General features: G+C 44.7%; 1 pseudogene; it reads left to right on the top strand.

The window, feature by feature from the left end:
• The first annotated feature begins 352 nt into the window (after positions 1-352).
• Positions 353-956, top strand: LOC123441586 (annotated as a pseudogene).
• The last annotated feature ends 7,081 nt before the right edge of the window (positions 957-8,037 follow it).

Genomic DNA, 8,037 nt, shown 5'->3' with positions numbered 1-8,037 from the left:
TCCAATGCGCCATTAGTAACCAGGGTTACTAATGGCGCACCCCCTGGGGATGCGCCATTGCTATCACCCCCGCTAAAATCCCATGCTAGTCCCCACGCTCTGTGGAGAGGACCTGGCCGCCACTCTCCTCCTCCTGTAGCCTCATCTCCCTCCAAACCCTAGCCCCGCACGCCGCCGTCCGCGCTGATCCGCCTCCTCCTCTCCTCCACTTCTTTCCTCCCTCCCTCCCTCGATCTGTTTCCTCTCCTTGCCCGCGCAGCCTCCTCCCGCATGGATAAGACCCGTCCGTCCCCCCATCCCACCCCGCCGCCGCCATACGGTCCGTCATTAGGGTTTCGTCGGCCAGCCAGCCATGGCGATCCTCGGGGAGCTCGGGACGGAGATCCTCATCCCCGTCTGCGGGGTCATTGGCATCGTCTTTGCCATCGCGTAGTGGTTCATCGTCTCCAAGGTCAAGGTCACCCCCGGTGCCGCCTCCGCCGCCGCCGGCGCCAAGAACGGCTACGACGACTACCTCATCGATGAGGAGGAAGGCCTCAACGACCACAACATCGTCATCAAGTGCGCCGAGATCCAGACCGCCATCTCTGAAGGTGAGCTCACCCGTCCCCTCCGCCGACAATGGTGGTGGTCCCCCCCCTCTCCCTCTCACCCGCTCCCTCCCCCAGATCTGGGGCCGCAGTTGCTCGGCGCGCGCAAATCCGGCTGTTTCGCGGCCGTTTCGCCGTATAGGTAGAAACCGCCCCTCCCCTCCCCTCGACGCGCGCTGCGCCGTGTGCTGCGGCGTCGACATCTCCCTCCCCCACCAGGCCAACTGCTCCCACTGGTTCTGCGGTAAGCACCAGCTCCCTTGTCGCCTCCCGCCTTCGCCCGCTAGGTCCGGGCCTGGGCTGCCCCGTGCGCCGCCGCGCCCGCGCGCGCTCGATTTGGTTCCTCGATTCCATTTTCCTAAGTAATCTCTTCCTTCGGCATTCCCATTGTGTTGCAACCCGTAACATCATGGGAGATAGTTGTAGCGGCCAGAAAGTAGATCATGTAAGAGCAGAACAATTGCTCTAGGAACAGTTTGTTCCCCTTTCTCACCCAATACAGCCCTGTGCTATTATTGTTTAGCTTACCCTGTATATTTTGATCGGATTCCTATACATTCTTGTGTTTAACCCTGTGCGTGCTGTGTAAAATTTGTGCTTTTCAAATCTTGTGTGTTGTCTAGCGGTAGTGTTTTTGTTGCTTCAACTTGTTAACGGTGACGCCTATTGCCAAGAGCTATTCGACTGTTGGCATTCTCAACGTGGCGATGATTTTGAGGATACCACCAGTTGTTTTATTACGGTGCCCGGGACAGTTATGTCATTTTAAGTTTTTTGTTGCAAAGTGTAGGTTGTTATCTTAACTGTAGCAAGATTTGTACATTTGATGTTTCAGAATTTTGTGCATTCACTTGTGAGCTCGACACTTCAGACGGTTGCTGTAATCTTTGCAGATTGTAAATTTTAGATTTTTTTTGACAAGAAAGAACAAAAACTAGCACACCCTCTGATTCATATTACTTGTTGCAGCTTTGTAGCACGATCATAGGAAGTGCAGTAACAAAGGCAGGCTCTGCTGCTTGTGTTATTTCCTTGGTTTTGGGGAGAATTTGATGCCACTTTGTTCGGGTCGTGCATTTGGCATCAGCAAATGTATTATGATGCAGGATTTGCAGCTCGGATCATGTTCGATCATAAATAGAAATTATGTTATATGTATATATGGACTAGGTGCGCTTGTGGGACTTAATTAATTCCTGCAATGTTTGAGTCCATTGCAATGCCAATTTCTGGTACTAGAATGCTGGATTATGCTCCTTTGCTTACTTTGGTTTGATGCTTAACTTGGCCTTGTGTTTTCGGCTGCTCGCGAACGTTTTGGTCCTGGACCATTGATAAACAGAATTTCCCACTGTTGTCATTGTCATTTGTTTGTGTACAAGGCATTGCATTGTGGGGGTGTGGCTACATGCATCTGTCCTTCGCCCATCCAGTTGCCCTGTTTGTTGTCGCTCCATAACGTTGCTGGTACCTTCTCAAGTTGCTTCCCTGCTGCGTGATGAGCCAGAAATTTCTCCTGTCATGAACCGAATTGAGCAGTACAATGGCCATTTTGCTGGAGTACCTCACAGTATGATTCAGGTATACCTGCCATGTAAAACGGCAGTGGTGTTAGATATTTGTTTGGCAATGCGACAGTCTCTAGGTTGATGTGCTCAAGAAAAAAAAAGATAAAACATCTACAAATTTCATCACTTGCTGCTGTATGATAAAATATTTTCTTGTGCCACTCGTTCACATTGCTATCTAACTTAGGGCATGTAGAATGGTTGATAAGGCAACCTTATCTTAAATTCTTAATCCTGCCATGTAATTTAGATATGTCAAAAAAATATGGTGTACAATGGGTTGTCTCATAATCTTATCTCTATTAACTTGATATCCCTAAAAATGTGGGGAGAGATTTGTTACTAAGAGATCATCTCTTATATCTATTTCAGGCCTGCAGTCCAAGCTGATAGCCATGTGAGGCCATTACTGCTCGTTTTTGTTGGCATCTTGTGTTACAAAGAGTTTCCACATGATTGCCACTATTTCTGTTCTTCTTATCCGCAGATGCAACACAATAAAATGACACATCTGTGTGCAGCACGTACATTACATTACTGCTATTTCCACTCCTGCCCAAGCGCTTATCTTCCTTTCCACAAGAGTATTTGTTTCATTTATTGACCTTTATTTTTTCTACAACAGACTTTAGGGCCAAGAATTGGGTATTTTCCATTGTTGGTGTCGACTATAAAGGCTCATTTCAGCAGCTCACTCCCACCAGGTGTTGATACTGTTTGGTTTGAGTATAAAGGGCTGCCACTGAAATGGTAACATATGTTATCTCCTACTAATATCAATGATGGTCTATTCACCTTATTAAATCTTGAGAACCCATGTTATTGTTGTCGCTTTTATTTGCTGACAGTCCTTTTTATGTTCGCATTGTTAGGTGTATACCCATTGGTGTTCTTTTCGACCTTCTCTGTGCAGATACCGAAAGGCCATGGAATCTAACACTAAGCAGTTTTGTTTAGACATATTTTCTTTTATGATTTTTTAATTTGCAAGGTGTTTTTCTCGTGTTGAAGGTTCATTTATGCCTTAATGGGACGCTGGATCAGTAGAAACCTATTGATTAACCATGTGCATTTTCTCTTAACGTTTAACTTTGCTGGAAATACTGTTAGAGATTTATCCCATAATGTTCGCAGGATCTTGTTAGTTACTTAACTCAGCAATTAAGTTCAATAAATTACCAATTAGACTGCATAAATATTTATGTGCTTGCCACAGTTTTTGTAATCCTTGCTTAATTGCAATCAGCCATCCATCAGTGCACGAATAGTAGAATCCAAGTTTTTAACCATTTAGTCTTAGAGGTACATTTTTGATTGTATTTTTTGAAAAATTAGTCTTTCTGAATAAAATTTTGTTGGTTGACCTGAGGATCCTTTCCCTGTGCAAGCTTTTGTTGGTTGACCTGAGGATCCTTTTAAATTGCATTCTTTCTCCTGCTGATTGATTGACTCGAGTGACCCATAAAGAAAATTACTTTTGTAATTGCGCACAAGTGAAGCTACACTTAGAACAGAAGATTGGGAGCTTCCTGCTGTGGTAGACCCCCCCCCCCTCCATCCCCACCACACCCCCACCCCCGATGGCCTGTAGATCCTATACGACCCAGGCAAGCCTCTTCCCCTTCCTGCCATGTACATAGCTTACTTGTTATGTTGTCGCGATTAGATAAATTTCTATGAACATCGTCATTCTATTTGAGCATATTGGTTGGTGATTAGTCGAAAAAGGCATAAATTGGAGAAGAAAATTTTTAGCTTTATTCTACTATAAAAATACAGGGGGCTCCTAATCCGCACTAGCTTACTCATTGGCTCAAGAACATGAACATATACTGCTATGCTTTATATGCCTAATTTTTTAAGTTTTCTTTAACTTTTGCATAGTCTTTTGTTACCAAGTAGACCAATCAGGACATACATAACCCCTGTATCTCTCTCTCTCTCACACACACACTCACAATCGGGACATACATAACGGCTGCTAATCGAGCCTTTGGCAATTTATTGTTTGGATGTGTGGTTGCGGTCTTGTGCTATTGTGATTGATCATCATCTTGCTTGAGGATGTGATTGCAATTTTGTGTTGGGCTCCTTTTTGCAGTGCATGCACCATTTATTTGTGCAATCCGTATTCTGATGTCTACACCCCATTGCATGTCCGTCCACAAGGCTTGTCTTGTTGTCCCTATGGTCCGGTGTCGACAAACCCTAAATTATAAAACCTTGGATTTTAGGGTGCCTCGATGTCAATACAAACCTAAATGATGAAAGCTTAGGATTTTAGGGTGCCTCGGCGTTGAAAAACCCTAAATGATAAAAACTTAGCTTTTAGGATGCCTCGATGTCGACAAACCCTAAATGATGAGACCATGATTTTGTTCCTTGACAATAATCAACTTTTTGACCAAACTTTTTTCCTATTTAGAGCGAAACATGGCCCACAACGATGCGGCCGGCGGTTTGGGCAAGGCATTTTGGGAGCTGTCCCAGGAGATGGAGGAAGAACCTCACCGCTATGAGGACCTCGCGGAAGACACCGATCCCGACTACACAACCCCTAGTGACATCGGGGATGACACCACTGATGGTGCCGCCGAGGATGCCACCACTGATGATGGCAGTGCACGCACAGATGTTAGTGATGCCCGCAGTTCTCTTCTATGTGCTGGTAGTTTAGATGATCGATATCGACTTGTAATGTGAAGACAAACTCACTACTCGCGGTCTCGAGACTTGCAATGTTCTAACTTTGTTAGGTATTTTAAATTCAGACACTAGTATGATGAATTGTATTCGTAGACTAATCTTCTACTTTTTTCGATAAATCTGTTGTGTATATGTTGTGCTCTCTATATTCTATGCAATAATATGTTTTGTAATCTGTGAAAATATCAGGAAAAAACATAATATTCATACTAGTGGCGCACCACTCAACACTTTAGTGGCGCACTGCAAAAGCACACTAGTGGCGCATCGTCAACTAGTGCGCCATTAGTAAGCCAGAGCACATGGGTAGATATGGCCCCTGGGAGGCATACTAATGGCGCACCATGAGCTATACTAATGGAGCACTTCTTGGTGCGCCATTAGTATACCAGATACTAATGGCACACCATGAGCTATACTAATGGCGCACTGCCTGGTGCGCCATTAGTAAAAATTTCTAATGGCGTGATGCTAGTGGCGCACCTATAGTGCGCCATTATTAGCCAAAACAGGTGCGCCACTAGCAGGCCTTTTTCTAGTAGTGTGTGCTTCACTTAGATCTTTTGAGCTAGATACTTTTGCTCTATGTGCTTCACTTATATCTTGTAGAGCGCAGCGGTGCGTGGCTTGGTAGTTGATCTATGCTTTGAAAGCAGTCTCAAAAGGGGTAGTTATCCAAAGGGATACGAAAACTTCGACCTTCATGTGCATTGAATAGTTAGAGAAGTTTGATTCATCTCAATTACACTACAGGAATCAGCTTCTTTGTCGTCTGCCATCAAAGACGGCAAAGACTAAATTCCAGACGGCAAAGAGAATACCACAGACGACAAAGAATCTCACGGCCGGCAAAATTTCTGCGTCAGCCTACGACGGCATCGTACCTTCTTTGCCGTCTGTGTCCCCAAAGCGGACGGCAAAGAGCTTTGCCGTCAGCTTTTCATAGGAGCAGTCGGCAAAGTGCTCGAGACGGCAGCCGACAGGCGTTGCCTCCATTAGGGGTTAACGGAGGCTTTGCCGTCTGCCTCCCCCTCTTCTTTGCCGTCTGCCTCCCGCCCTCTTCTTTGTCGTCTGCCTCCCCCTTATTCTTTGTCGTCTGCCTCCTCCTCCTCCCCCCTCCACTCTTTGACGTCTGCCTCCTCCTCCCCCCCTCCTCTGTGCCCTCTTCTTTGCCGTCTGCCCACCCTGGTGGCAGATGGCAAAGAGCCTATATAGACACCCCAGGATGCACAGCTGGGTGCCATGTGGCACCTTTGCCATCTGCCAGCTGATGGCACAGGTCTTTGCCATCAGCTCGCAGACGGCAAAGAGCCCATATAGTACCTGTTTTTTGTTCTATATTATTTCACAGCACATATATATATATATATATATATATATATATATTTAACAGCACATTTATATAATTCAGCACACATATATGATATATAGTTCACCACACATATACTTGCCAACACATATATATAATTCACCACACATATAAGATATACATATAAATCAATGTACATCCCCATATATCGAAAGAACCAACATACAAAGTATTGCACTGTTTATCCATATATACATATACATATAGTTCGACATTGTTCATCATATCAAATGAAAACTAGATGATATACATATAAAGTTCATCCATCGACATTGTTCAACTTCATGAATGCCAGCTTCCATGCATGTAGTATATCCAATATGCCAAAATGTGAATAAGAGAGTCAGAAGAAGAACAAAATATTATTTTTTGAGCTAATTATGTCATTTTAGCGGAAAACAAGCTAAGAATATAATATTCATGAGCTAACCAAGGTTCCTATACCATTTTTAGCCTATTATGACATTTTGGAGCTAAATGGGTTAATTATGTCATTGTTGGGGAAATTAAAGCAAGGATAATATGAAAGAGGAGAAGAAGGAGGAGGAGGAGGAGAAGAATAAGAAATCAAGAAGAAGGAGGAGAAGGAGGAGAAGGAGGAGGAGGAGAAGGACTAGAAGGTCCTTGGCCTTCTCCTCCTCCTCCTCCCCCTTCTCCTTCTTCTCTTCTTCTTCTTCTTCGTCTTCTTTCTTTTCATTTTTCCTATTTCTTCTCCTCTTCTCCTCTTCTTGGAGCTAAATTACCTAATTATGTCTTTTTGGAGCTAAATGGGTTAATTATCCCATTTTAGAGGAAAACAAGCTAAGTATATAATATTCATGAGCTAACCAAGGTTCTTATGCCATTTTGAGGTTATGTCGGGACCCCGATCCTAAGCCATAGGAATCCAGCCTGTAACACATCGCATTCCTTTGTGGTCTCATGCACGGTTAACTCCACGGCCGCAGCCTTACCTTAGCCGGGACCGTTTGCGTCTTTTGACTCACGTATGCGATAGTGTCGCTAGCAATCCAATGTCAAAGAACCCGGATCGACATGTCTAGTCATAAACCAAAGTGGCAGTTCCGCACAAGGACAGGCATACATGACCCAACAAAGCAGGTGTCGGTCATCAACGAACGTAGACGAGTCGTAGCAAGCTACAAGGACTCCATTACGTCGCGTGACATTTCCCCAAAGGGGACAGACACAGCAGCTAAGAAAGACACATGCCGGTCAACCAATGTGTCCGGAGCAGTAGCGAACTACCAAGGCTCGTTGGATCACAAAGGGGCATTTCCTTGTAAGGAGTGCTACTAAAGTTCACGACTAGGTATTCGAACCCCATACATGTCAAGTAAGACACACGTACGCATGGCATACCGATATGTATAGATACATCGATGGCATCACAACATAACCATAACCATACAAGCTTTATTTAAGAGGCTCGGAAGAGCCACACACATAATATTACACATTAAGGGTCTCACGACCCATAATAGCAGTCATACAATTACAAGCTAGCGGAAGAGTTATAAACTGTTTGGGTACAGACAGAGCAACTAGAAGGCACATGGCCTGACTATACTACAGAGCCGACGTAGGTCCAGATCGTAGCTGGGACACCAGCTACTCGTCGTCGTCGATGTCTACGAAGAACCCTCCATTAGGGTCATTAGCAACCTCTGCAACATTTATTAAACAAACATGAGTACGAAGGTACTCAGCAAGACTTTAGGAGAACTAACTACTCATGCAAGGTATCAAAAGGTATTGTGGGGTTTCATGCGGGAAGCCCGCATTTGACTCGTGGCTAGTGAAC

This window comes from Hordeum vulgare, chromosome 3H (genome assembly GCF_904849725.1).
Source record: "Hordeum vulgare subsp. vulgare chromosome 3H, MorexV3_pseudomolecules_assembly, whole genome shotgun sequence".
NCBI lineage: Eukaryota > Viridiplantae > Streptophyta > Magnoliopsida > Poales > Poaceae > Hordeum > Hordeum vulgare.
Note: the sequence above shows the minus strand (reverse complement) of the source record. Positions and strands in the feature narration are given on the sequence as shown.